At 40.7% G+C, this 13,393-nt stretch overlaps 1 long non-coding RNA gene across 1 annotated transcript; it reads right to left on the bottom strand.

Moving 5' to 3' along the window:
• Positions 1–2,334: 2,334 nt before the first annotated feature.
• Positions 2,335–3,781, bottom strand: LOC125872030 (uncharacterized). Its single transcript, XR_007447105.1, has 3 exons — positions 3,712–3,781; positions 2,509–2,622; positions 2,335–2,421 (listed from the first exon to the last, which is right to left on the bottom strand). It is a non-coding gene; the product is annotated as an uncharacterized LOC125872030 (long non-coding RNA).
• Between the last annotated feature and the right edge of the window lie 9,612 nt (positions 3,782–13,393).

The following is a 13,393-nucleotide window of genomic DNA, read 5'->3' as shown; positions in this document are numbered from 1 at the left end:
ATTAAATGGAGATATATTCTCTAGTGGTGGATGCAATGAGACTTGTTTTAGTCTGGCAATAGATGAAATATTTGAATATGCATAATGAATGATTGTTATGTCTAACTAGACGATGAAGATTATATGAAAATCTTTGAAGGATTTAAAAAGGTCTTAAAGCAATTCCATTGAATACCCAATGATTTTGAGACTGCTTAACACAAACAAAGAATCTTTTTGATCTCATGAAAATGATTTAAAATGTCATGTATTAGTGCAATTGGTGCACTTACAGATTGTTGGTTATGCAAATGCTAGAAAATTATTTGATATACATAACGAAAGTTATGTGAAAGAATTGTCATATTATCATTCAAGTTATGACAAGAAAATAACAAAGCAAGTGACTCAACAAATAGAAGATGTGTGATTTTCTTTCAGAAGAAAAGACGAGTTTCAATAAAATTGAAATGATCAATTCCCGAGTCAAAAATTGATTTGATTATGTAGATGCAGAATATTTATTTGATATGCATAAAGATCGATCAAATATGGACTATTATTTACATATGGAGACACAACAATATCTTGGAAATTCAAGAAATCACATTAGTAACCACTTCTTCAAATCATGCAGAAATAATATTGATCTATGAATTAAGTCGGGAGTGTGTTTGGTTGGAATCACGATCTATCATATTCAGAAAATATGTGATTTTCTTTTGAAAATGATATTCCAACCACCATATACAAAAATAATAAATAGCTCAATTGAAGGGAGGATACAATCAAAAGAGATTGGACAAAACATATTTCACCAAAAGTCTTTTTCACACATGATCTTCAACAAAATGGTGAGATTGACGTTCAAAGACTCATTCAAGTGATAATCTTGTAAATTTATTCACTAAGAATTGCCAACATCAATATTTGAAAAGTTGTGATATAAGATTGGAATGCATCGTCTCTGAGATATCAAGTAAAGTTTTTATCAGGGGAGAAAATACGCGTTGTACTCTTTTCCTTAACCATGGTTTTATCCCAATTGGGTTTTCCTGGTAAGGTTTTTAACGAGGCAACATTCAAAGCATATTAAAAGATATGTGTACTTTTTTTCCTTCAATAGGATTTTTTCCCACAGGGTTTTTTCCTAGTAAGGTTTTAACGAGACATATTATCTATGGACATCCAAGGGGGAGTGTTATAAAATATTATAGTGTGGATGTCCATTACATCAAGAAGTTACTCTCACCATTATCTCCATTACTTTCCTCCATTATGAGGATAATCATAACCTCCATAACCTCCAACTTTATAACCATTATTCTTGTAACCTTTCACTTCCATAACCTCCTCCATTATATTCATGTTAATGTCATGTTTATGACTAACCTTTTATATGCCTCTATGTTACACTATAAATATAGGCATAAAGGTTCATATTGTATACACTTGAAGATTTGATGAACACTTGAAAGAAAGAAAGTTATCTCATATTGTTCCTCTTATCTTATATTCTTCTTGTCTCCATCTTTATATTGTTCTTTTGTTCTTAAGTTTTACAACAAGATGCCACATATTCAATAAGCTTATTTTTTGAAACAAAAAAAAGGCTTATTTATTATTTTCTCTCGTACCCCTTTTTAAGACATACTCTAAATTAACTCAGAATTATTGTTGAATGACTGATTTTAGAGCTCGGTCAGTACCTATGCCTTACAAGGTGCAGGCCATCAGAGCCTTGTAAGGCGCATGACAGATGCGCCTTGCAAGGAGCAGGAAATTTCGCGCCTTGTGGCGGTCAACCTAATTTCAACGATGTTAGTTCAACCGTTAAAAATTTCCCCTTTTGGTTCTAAAATGAATTTTGTTGACCTTTTGGAACTTTTGACAAATTTTTTTACCCTTTTGACTCCGGACTCCTTTATGGATGGACCCAAATTTTATACAATATCTTTATTTAGTACTTTGTTCATCTAATATTAGTTATAAACTTTCCTATTTGCATGCTACCTAAGAAAATCTGAATAAAATCATAAAATATACTAATTTTATTTTTTATCCATGAATATCATGTATGCTTCAAAGTTAATGAAATATCAAGTATGCTTCAAAACTAACGAAATATCAAGACCACATTAATAGAGAATACGAATGAGTGATTACTAGATTTCCAGATGAAGGACCTAGGCATATTGAGGTATTCTCTAGGCATTGAGGTCAAACCTCCAAATTAAGAATTGCCTTCTCATAGTGTAAGTTTTCCCTAGACATTCTTAAGGATATAAGTATGACAAGTGGTAGACACATTGATACTCATATCAACTTGTAATAAACAAATACGATAGGTTGTTACCTTACAATGCCTTCAGGATCAAAAGCAACATGACACCAAGAGGGCATACTCTCAGAAACTGTGTCACTGTTGGATCAATTGCATTCCTGTGAAAGATTAATATTGGTCATGAAGGGGCTAACTGTGAGGTCTGGACATAAGCATGTCAGCGGTGCAGTTCAGTATAAATTTACCTTCATATTTCTATATACAGGTTTGCATAGAGTGATCTATTCCAAGAATATAGCGATCAATCATTCCAGCAGATTACATGCATGTCTAAGATCTCCTCTAACAGAACATTTTACCTGCAAGTAGCTACAAAATTTACCGTCTTATATTACAAATATAAGATAATTGATAGAAAAAGTTCTCTAATGTCGATCAATTAGGAATGAACTGATCATACACAAAGTGGTAACAAGGGATCAGTCATTTTTAAGGATCTATTGGATTAAAGTGATAATTATAAGCTTCTAAAGGATAAGAATTGATCACAAAAGTTCTTGACTTTGAGCAAGCGTTTTACATGCTTCATCAAAGGTAGAAATATTAGTACTGATATCACTCAAAGCAGTAATGACTCATCACATTCATCTTTAAGCTTCAATTCTGTAGAGTTCTTAATATGTTGCTTGGAGCAACTTACATAGTCACATCATTTTTACTTTATAGAATACAATTCAGATTAAGGGAATAGAAGGCAAACAACTGTTAATTCATAAATGGTGCTTCCTGTTGACTGCGACACATTGAATTGCCAGTCAGGGACATATAGACCATATAACAACCCACAATATATAGCAGACAATAGGAACATGATACACCTAAAAATGAAGTAAAATGTTGTTAGGTAAAACTAGAGACAATGATAACCATAGAGGACAAGAAACAACACTATATAAAAGGAAGATCGATAATAAGACTGTCAATATCATTGCAGTTGGACTCACTAGTTTTCCAATAAAAACACACATATTTCACCTCTTTTGCATATTTAATCTACCTGTTAATAACCAATGAGGCCTAGTCCAAGTAGTTAGGTTGAGACCTTGTACCAACATGTCATGGGTTTGACGTCCACCAGCGACAAGCTAGAATTTTATCTAACTTGAAGAGGATAGATACCAACTTATGAGAAGTTGAAAAGACACACGTTTGGTTCCACTAAGGAAAAAAACTGGCCCACGACTAAGATTTTGCTTGGTACAATAAGAAATAGTTAAACCTCTTGGTTTATCTGACTACGTTCCATTTATCAAAAGGAAAAAGAAAATCAACGTTGTTAACATACTTGATCTATATTCTTCCTTTTCAGTTTCCAAAGCAATACTCCTAATAATTGCACAATCCAAACAAAAAAATCTACCTGAAAATAAGGGATGTAGTTATCTTACCATTGCCAAATATAATTTTTGAAAAGGCAACTCTTTTCATCCCTTGACATGGAAGCCATATCTGGCACAAGCTGCTTTAATATATCCAACAACTATTCTCTGCATAAATGAAAAGAAATGTATAATATTCTGAACAAGTAATTGAAATGAACAAGTTACATGCATAAGTTCTACATCTGCACCTATCTATTGACCTAGTTACTAGTAATCCTTCTAACAAGAAAATGAAAACTTCTTATAATAATCAGGGAAACCAGGTTAGGATGCTACTCTTGAAGAATCAGCATCTATCACAAAAATAGCTAAATAGGAAGTTAATCCATATAGGCACTTTCACCAAAACTAAAAAGAACAACAAGAGCAATACTTCACAGGCTAAAGTAGAGGAATTAGGGGCACAAGCGAAAACAGTCTTTAGAAGTCTAACTAAGGAAGACTTACCAACCACTTAGGAAGGTTAAGAAACGTAGCTACAAAGCAAAAGAAGTCGTTGGAGGCAATGCGACGACACTCATCTCAATTGGCAATGCTAGTTTTATGAAACAACATTAATCTTGTAGCTAATCTAGTCATCTCATACCAGAGTAGCAAAACAGCAAAACAGCAAAACAAATAATATCAGAGTTACTAGCAAAATTCCCATCCATCTTATTCTTTCAATATCTACACCATAGGTTAAACCACTTATTCCATGCAAGTAACCCCCTGAAACGAAACAAAGGTGGATTCAGTAACAACAAGTTTAGATATCTCATACAAGAAAATGATATACTATGAACAAAATCAGAAGACAACATTAGTGTTAGAATCTCGTAAATATTCTAGGATCTTGTAAATATAGTATAGCTTGATTTACTCCTGAAATTATGTATTTTGATTCTCTTTTTTCTTTCTTAGAATATGTACACTTAGCTATTTAAACCCCAACAGCTTGAAGGAATAATTAAGTTGAGGTTATCTGGATTCTCTTTTCGTTTGTCTTACCTTCAGACATGATACAAGAACCAGCGTAAAACTTAATCTTCTGTGCAACTACTAGTGGAGAAGAAACTCATGTCCACTGTGCATCATTCCACTGACTGTGTAACAATTAGTCAATTTCGAAATTGGAAAAACAAAAATATATTTAAAAAACAACCAAACACGATTCCTCTTGCACATATAACTTTCAAATAAAAAAATAATAGTTTTAAAAAAGATAATTTTATTTTTTATACGTTCAAATTTTCTAGAAAAAATAGTTTAATAGGAAAAAAATAGAAAAACTCCATCATACACATTTCGGCTTGCACAAATAACTCACATAGCAAAAATAATAGTTTTCAACAAAAAAATATTTTTTTATATCGAAATTTTCCAAAAAATAAGCGATAACATTAGACAGAGTCAGGTGGGCACAGGCGCCTTGGCCGATGTCACATGGGTGATGCGCTCATGGATTTGCGCTTGTGCGCGGGCATCATCTGATGTTGTTGGGCCGATATGCGCAAGGGTCTGCCGTTGTGTTTGGGCCTAGGCCAATGTCACATGACCGATGTGCGGAGGGGTATGTAGATGTAGCTTGGGTGATGCGAAGGGCCTGCCATTCTGCGTGGGCCTTGGACGATGTAGCTTTTTGAACTTTCGTAGGGCTCTGTCGATGTTGCCTAACAAATTCGCGCAGTGACCTTGCCTTATGCGCGAGAATCGATAGATTTTGCTTTGCAGATGAGCGAATGGGCTTGCCCATGTGTGCAAGCCTAATCCGATGTCGCCTAACTGATGTGTGCAGGGGTCCGCCGATGTCACTTGGGTGATGCGCGCAGGGGCTTGCCATTGTCACTTAGGCGATGCACGCATATGCGTGTATTTGTATGCGGGCCTCGGTTGATGTGCGCAGGGGTACTTGCCCATGTATTTGGAAAACCCTTACTAGCCAATAGAAATGTTGGCCTACTTCCACACCAGATATATCGTCTAACCCCTTAGGAGTATTGATGGAACATGATAGAACATTCATATTGTCTTACTCTTTGTAAAAATCGAACTTTAAACTAAAAATTTAAATGGGAACGTCCAGTGCCAAAATCACTAAATGGGTAAGTCGACAATCCTTAGACTATGTAATGTATTTTATCTGTTGGGTTACTAGTGGATGATTTTAAAGAGGACTCCCCATTCATTAGATAGAGAAGATCAACAAGATTTCGCAATCCGTTGCCAAATTTTTTCCAATTCCAAGAACTCGGATCGAATCGATATTGATATACCAATTCGATATCAGATATCATAAAAGTATCATACTTCAACTTGAATCTTGAATTGAATAGAAAATTGAAATTAGGTTTTCGGAGAGCAAAACCTATGTTACCCTGAATAGAACATAAAACGACAATACAACAACAATAAAAGAGAAGAAAGACAGATAATATAGATATCTCCACATGTGTTTAAGACCTACAAACCTTCTGTAATGACCCTCCTGGTCATTTCTGTATCTTGACTTCTGTGTGTCGTTTTGAGCGTTCCTGTAGCGACCCCAAGTCAGTTATGACTTGCTAGGACTGACAGTTCGGTCACCTGGTCATTCGTTTGGTTATAGTGTGAGTTTTAGTATTTTGGAGCTTATGAACATTGAATGATCATTATCGATCAAAAGTTCAAGAAGATGACATAGGAATCCAATTCTGGTGATTTCATCAGCTCTGGAAGGGTCATTTTAGGCTGGTAGCAAGGTCGGCAAGACTCTCGAGATTTTCAGTGTGAGTCGGTGCGATTAAGCGTTTTAACTTTAAGTTTAAGCCTAAGTTTGACTTTGGTCAACATTCTGAGTAAACGCGCTCGAATTAGAATTTCGTCAGCGCGGTTAGCTCCAAAATGTCAAGTTTGGTCTAGATTGACCTTTCTTTTGTGTCTCGACGTTTTTGATATTTTTCGGAGCTCTTTTGTGGTTTTTGACTTAAAATGACATTTGGGTATGGGACCCACTTTTTGTCAAGATGACCTCGTATGGAAATTTTGACTGTGCCATTGAGTCCGGAATATCTAATTTGATATGGTTGCATATCTTATTTACGAGGACGGAGTTCCGAACTAGATCGGAGCACCCCGTCAGAGTTTTTAGTTATTGTAAAGTTATTGCAGAAAATCTGCTATAAATGCAGAAATAACGGCAATATTTTCCAAACCTTAAACCCTCATAACTCTCTCATCTTTCATCCGAATTAGGCGATTCAAAAGTGCGGGAGCTTCGTATTTTTGGTGGCTTCTCTGTAGAGTGTTCAAAAGTTGTCGGGTGTAAATAGTTCGAAGTAAATTTTACGATAAACCTGACTGTTGTACCCTTTTCTGAGTTTTTATTTTTGGCATCCTTGTTTTGGTCATATCTCACTCATTTTAGCTCGGTTTTGGGTGATTCTAAGTCCTACGTGTTGGAAATTGTCTTGGCTTCGTTGTAGAGTGTTGAAAGAGTTCTGGGCACCATTAGATCCTTGTAGATTTCGAGTTTAGACTGCTGCAATGTTTTCTTTTATGTTGATTAAAGTGTGGTTTTCTTGCTTGTTGTGTTTTGCTGCATTTTGAGCCCCGAATTGTGTTCCATTTCGGAACATAAGTTTGGGGTGTCTTGACGGAGTTAAATTCGGGTAGTTTGGTGCGGGTCCCACTATTCTCGTTTTGACTCCAAAATTGACCTGTCTCCGTTTGTTGTGATTTTGGTGTCTAAACAACCGTAATAACATTGTGACTCTATTTTTGATAGCGGGGTAGTGTTTCGAGGCTGTTCGCGAAGGAAAAGCTCCGGAGAAGTGATCGGCCTACAGGTAGGATACGGTTTCTCTCTCTTAGATTGAGCTCGAGAATGTGAATGCATGTTGATTAGTTGGGATTTGGGTTGGGTAGTTATTGAATTATGTATAGGTGTTTAAAAATTATGTTTTTGCTCTATTTCGAGAATTATCAGGTAATTGTGAGCATTCTTTGTGTTATTAATTGATCCTCCTCGCTATAAGGAGTGTTTGCATGCTTAAATACTGTTTATTTGAAGCATGTTGGGCATTAGTTTAGGTTTGACTAGGGCTTGCCTTAGAAATACATGATTCGGATCCGATAGGCCTTAGTTTTGCCCCGATGTCGCTCGACTAACTTAGATCCCTGTAGACTGGTGTAGCAGACTTGAGTCTGATAGTTTGGGCCTTAGCTAGGTGATACGCTTTCTCCGAGTATAGTTATCCTTATTTTCCCCGATGTTACGGCTTCACGAGTTATGTCGGCGACACTAATTCTGCTTCATGACTTGAATTTGATTTTTGATTCGGTTCCAAGTACTTACATTGATTGGCTAAGTATGGACGGTGTTCCACAGACATTTATTAGCGTGGATCGATTAGGACTTTTTCAGCAGCTACATTGGCACCTTTATAGAGCATCCGGTTTAAGGTCTGGCCTCTATTGCCCAGATACTTATACGGAGCATCTGGTTTAAGGTTCGGCCTCTATTTCCCATATACTTATATGGAGCATCCGGCTTAAGGTTCGGCCTCTATTGCCCAGATACTTATATAGAGCATCCGGTTAGAGTTCCTGCCTCAGATATTTGATACTTGTGAGTGGTTACTTGGGTACTTCTGGTGATCATCCAGTTTGAGGTCCGGCCTCCGTACTGTTAAATTCTACTAATTGGGGTTGAGGTTCTGGTTCGATGTTCTCCATTCTTGGGTTCTTATATGCAATTGACTTTAGTTATAGTTATTATGTGTACTCGTTGGCTTATGGGGGTTCGTTCGAGTTTTTATTTAACTTGCGCATGAGTGTACCTTCTGGGCTTATGGGGGTCCAGTTAGGTGTAATTAGCTTATAGATTACTTTAGTTAGTTCTTTATACACTCGTGTGCATTCCATTGTTAGTTAAATTTTTGTTCTCGACTTCGGTTAGTGTTATTCCTTCTTTTCATATTGCCTTTACTTTTCAAGTTCAGTCGGCCTATGATGCCTACTGGGTACCTGTTGTTTAGGTACTCATGCTACGCTCTGCATCTGTTTCGTGATGCATGTCCGAGCACCAGTGGCCAACATTGATCCAGTTTGGAGTAGTCTGATCTGGAGACGGGGGTGAGCACACGGCGTTTTGTACTATTTCAGTCTCCATCTATGTATATAGACTTGTGTTTTACCTTTTCGAGATAGTCCAGTCTATGTGGTCTAGTTTTGGGACTTGTACTCGTTTTGTTAGTAACTCTGTACTAGTGACTTTCAGTTTCTGGGAGGGATCTTTATTTGTATATATGTTTTGGTTTGCTTCCGCCTGTTTATGTTGTTATCTTAAATTTTGCCTAATTTTGTTTAGTTTCTGCCCTCAGACCCATTACTTGTTGTTCCGGGTTACGTGTTGGCTTACCTACTGATGAGTTATAGTAGGTATCATCATGATTCGAGGAATCGGTTAGTGACAAGTTGGTATCAGAGCCTTTGGTTCACCGGTCTCACTTGTACAGAGCTAACATTTAGTAGAGTCTTGCGGATCGGTGCGGAGATGTCCGTAACTTATCTTCGGGAGGCTACATGACGTCTTTAGGAAGATTTCCCCTTTTGTTTCACTTTCGTGCAATGTGTATCTTATTGGTTCCTTGAAATCTCACTTGTTTCACACTTTCGCATTATGGCTCGTACTCGAGAAGGCGCGACCGGGGGTGATGCACCCGAGCCCGCAGACAGAGCCCCAGCCTGGGGTAGATGCCGACCCCGAGATCAAGGCGGGGATGCAGCACCAGCCTGAGATAGGGAGGAGGAGTCCTAGGCAGCAATGTACCTCTACTGCCAGTAGGGCGGGGATCAGCCCAGCCACCACCTGCACCAGCTCCAGCTCCTAACCATCATGCCCTACTGACTCAGATATTAGCAGTTATTGGTGAGATGCATCAGGCACCAGCACCAGTCCTAGCTCTAGCTCCTTCTCCAGCGCCGCAGGGTCAGCTTGCTGCAGCGGCACCAGAGGTTCAGCTGCCACCAGTTCCTGTGACCGTCCTGCCAGATTTTAAGAACAGGGAGATACCACTGCGCAAGCAGAAGATGCTCGGGGTATTCCAGAGATTGGCACCGCCAATATTCTCAGGGGTGATTAGGGAAGACGCCCACGAGTTCCAGCTCACTTTCCAGGAGCAACTACAGTCATTAGTATTCTTGGAGTCGAGAGGAGCCGACTTCACCGCTCATCAGTTTTGTGGGCCAGCCAGGCAGTGGTGGCGTACGTATCGAGAGTCCAGGCCAGTTGGATCGCCTCCTATATCTTGGAGTGAGTTCTCAGAGGCTTTCTTGGCCCAGTTCATGCCATGGAGCGTCAGGGATAGGCTTCGTGATCAGTTCTCCAGATTGGAGCAGGGCCCTATGACCGTGTTAGAGTACGAGATAAGGTTCCATGAGTTGTCTCGACATGCTACCATGATCATGCCCACAGAGGAGGAGAGAGTTCGTTGTTTTGTACGTGGGTTGCGGTACCGTCTGAGGGTCGACATAGAGCATTTGGTTTCAACTGGCCGTTCATTTCTTGATGTGGTCGATCATGCCCGATCCATGGAGCACATTCATCACGAGGCCCAAGGGGGCAGCGATAAGAGGGCATGCTACCAGGGAAGCTATAGCCGGTCACAGACTAGAGGGAGAGACTCCCATGATAGGCCCCGCCACAGGTTCCAGCAGGGTCAGTCCATGCCGCATTACCTGCTTCTGAGGGAGGCCAGCATCAACAGGGTGGTCCTAGTACGGGCTAGAGTTCGAGGGGATCAGATTCCCTCCCTTCCTACCGCGGTCGGGTTGCTTCAGGGCGTTCAGCTTCGGGGTGTTTTGATTGCGGTGCGCTTGACCATTGGTCCAGAGGGTGCCCCTGGCGAGGGCGAGGGGCGATTGTACCAGCTCCCTTTGCAACTAGACCAGTTTCAGCATGCCCTCTCCGGCTAGAGGTGGTGGTCAGGACCAGAATCGTCAGGAAAGCCGACAGGGTACCAGAGGCGGATCTCGGGGAGTCAGGTTAGGTGGTAGATCATATGCATCGGGCAGAGGTGCTCAGGGCCATTTTTATGCAACCCCGGTGAGGGCGGCGACTGAGGCATCTGACGATGTCATCACAGGTACGCTTTTATTATGCCATCAGCTTGCTACAGTATTATTTGATCCCGGGTCCACATTATTGTATGTATCTGTTTATTTTGCTCACCGATTGGGTATGAGGTCTGAGTCTTTGGCAAAGCCGGTTCATGTTTCGACCCGGGTAGGTGAGTCCTTAATAGTGGATCAGGTATTGCAATCTTGCTTAGTGACTATCCAGGGTTATGATACTAGAGTGGGTCTTATTCTGCTAGATATGGTTTATTTTGATGTAATTCTGGGCATGGACTGGTTAGCCCCCTACCATGCGGTCTTGGATTGTTATGCCAAGACCGTTACTTTATCAATGCCTGGTATTCCCCCATTGTTGTGGCAGGGTGCTTATAGTCACACACCGACAGAGATCATCTCTTTTATGCGGGCTAGACGGTTGGTTGCTTCTGGGTGTTTAGCTTATTTGGCCTATGTGAGAGATGTGAGTAGGGAGGGTCCTTCAGTTGACTCAATTCCTGTGGTTAGAGAGTTTGCAGATGTGTTCCCTACAGACCTACCTAGCCTACCCCCAGATCATGACATTTATTTTGCCTTAGATTTGGAGCCCGACACCCATCCTATTTCTTTATCGCCTTACTGGATGGCTCCTGCAGAGCTCAGGGAGCTCAGTATTCAGTTAGAGGACCTCTTAGGTAAGGGGTTCATCCGTTCAAGTGTGTCGCCTTGGGGTGCTCCTGTTCTATTTGTGAAGAAGAAGGACATGACTATGAGGATGTGCATTGACTACAGGCAGCTGAAGAAGGTGACAGTGAAGAACCGTTACCCCATGCCTCGTATTGATGATATGTTTGATCAGCTTCAGGGTGCCGCCATGTTTTCTAAAATTGATTTGAGGTTCAGGTACCATCAACTAAGGATTAGGGCAGCAGACATCCCTAAGACTGCATTTAGGACCCATTATAGCCATTATGAGTTCTTGGTGATGTCATTTGGGTTGACTAATGCCCCTGCTGCTTTCATGGACTTGATGACACGTGTGTTCAGGCCATACCTTGATTTATTTATTATCGTCTTCATTGATGACATACTGGTATATTCGCGGAGCCGAAGTGAGCATGAGCAACATTTGAGGATATTGCTCCAGACTTTGAGAGATTAGTGGCTTTATGCCAAGTTCTCAAAGTGCGAGTTTTGGCTTGAGTCTGTAGCATTCTTGGGGCACGTGGTGTCCAAGGAGGGTATTGGGATTGATCCGGCAAAGATTGAGGCTATTCGTGATTGGGATAGACCCACTTCTGTTACTGAGGTTCGTAACTTCGTTGGGTTAGGGAGTTACTACAGACGCTTTGTTGAGGGCTTTTCTACTATTGCAGCCCCGTTGACTCGATTGACTCGTGTTGATGTTCCTTTTGTTTGGTCAGAGGAGTGTGAGGCGAGCTTTTTGAGGCTCAAGGAGTTATTGACCACCGCTCCTATATTGACTCTTCCAGTTGAGGGCGAGGGCTTCACAACTTATTGTGACGCATCCAGCGTTGGTTTGGGCTGTATATTGATGCAGTAGGACTGGGTTATTGCTTATGCGTCGAGGCAACTTAAGATCCATGAGCTCAACTACCCCACTCATGACTTGGAGTTGGCGGCGGTAGTTTTCGCGCTTAAGATTTGGAGGCACTACTTGTATGGAGTTCGATGTGAGATCTATAGCGATCATAGGAGTCTTCAGTACATCATGAGCTCAAGGGACCTTAATTCGAGGCAGCGTCGTTGGATTGAGCTCTTGAAGGACTATGACCTCTCTATTCTCTATCATCCGAGCAAGGTGAATGTGGTAGCTAACGCCTTGAGTTGGAAGGCGATGAGTATGGGTAGTCTAGCCTTCTTATCTGTTGAGGAGCGACCCTTGGCTTTGGACATTCAGTTCTTAGCTACTAGCATGGTTTGGTTGGATATCTCAGATTCTAGATGCGTCTTGGCCTATATGGGAGTTCAGTCTTCTTTTCTTGATAGGATCCGTGGTTTCCAGTTTGAGGATGAGGCCTTGGTGGTCCTTAGAAATGGAGTGTTAACGGGTGATGGTGGTCAGGCTACCTTAGATCCTGATGGAGTATTGAGACTCGCCGGTCGCATCTCTGTTCCGAGAGTTGTAGATTTGATACAGTTCATACTTTCTGAGGCCCATGAGTCTAGATACTCTATCCATCCGGGCACAACGAAGATGTATCGTGATTTGAGGCAGCATTACTGGTGGAGTGGCATGAGGAGAGATATTGCCAACTACGTATCCCATTATTTGTGCTACCAGCAGGTGAAGGCTGAGCATTTGAGGCCTGGTGGCGAGTTCCAGAGATTGCCCATTCTGGAGTGGAAGTGGGAGCGTATCACTAAGGACTTCATTGTGGGGTTGCCTCGGACTTCTAGATGTGTAGACAGTATTTGGGTCATCGTGGATCGATTGACCAAGTCAGCACACTTCCTTCCTGTTCACAGTACTTTCAGTGCCGACAATTTGGCTCGTATCTACATTACGGAGGTGGTTCGTCTTCATGGCGTGCCTATTTCTATCATTTCAGACCGGGGTTCACAGTTCACTTCCAGCTTTTGGAGGGCTTTT

Source organism: Solanum stenotomum, chromosome 8 (assembly GCF_019186545.1).
Source record: "Solanum stenotomum isolate F172 chromosome 8, ASM1918654v1, whole genome shotgun sequence".
In the NCBI taxonomy this organism is placed as follows: Eukaryota; Viridiplantae; Streptophyta; class Magnoliopsida; order Solanales; family Solanaceae; genus Solanum; species Solanum stenotomum.
Note: the sequence above shows the minus strand (reverse complement) of the source record. Positions and strands in the feature narration are given on the sequence as shown.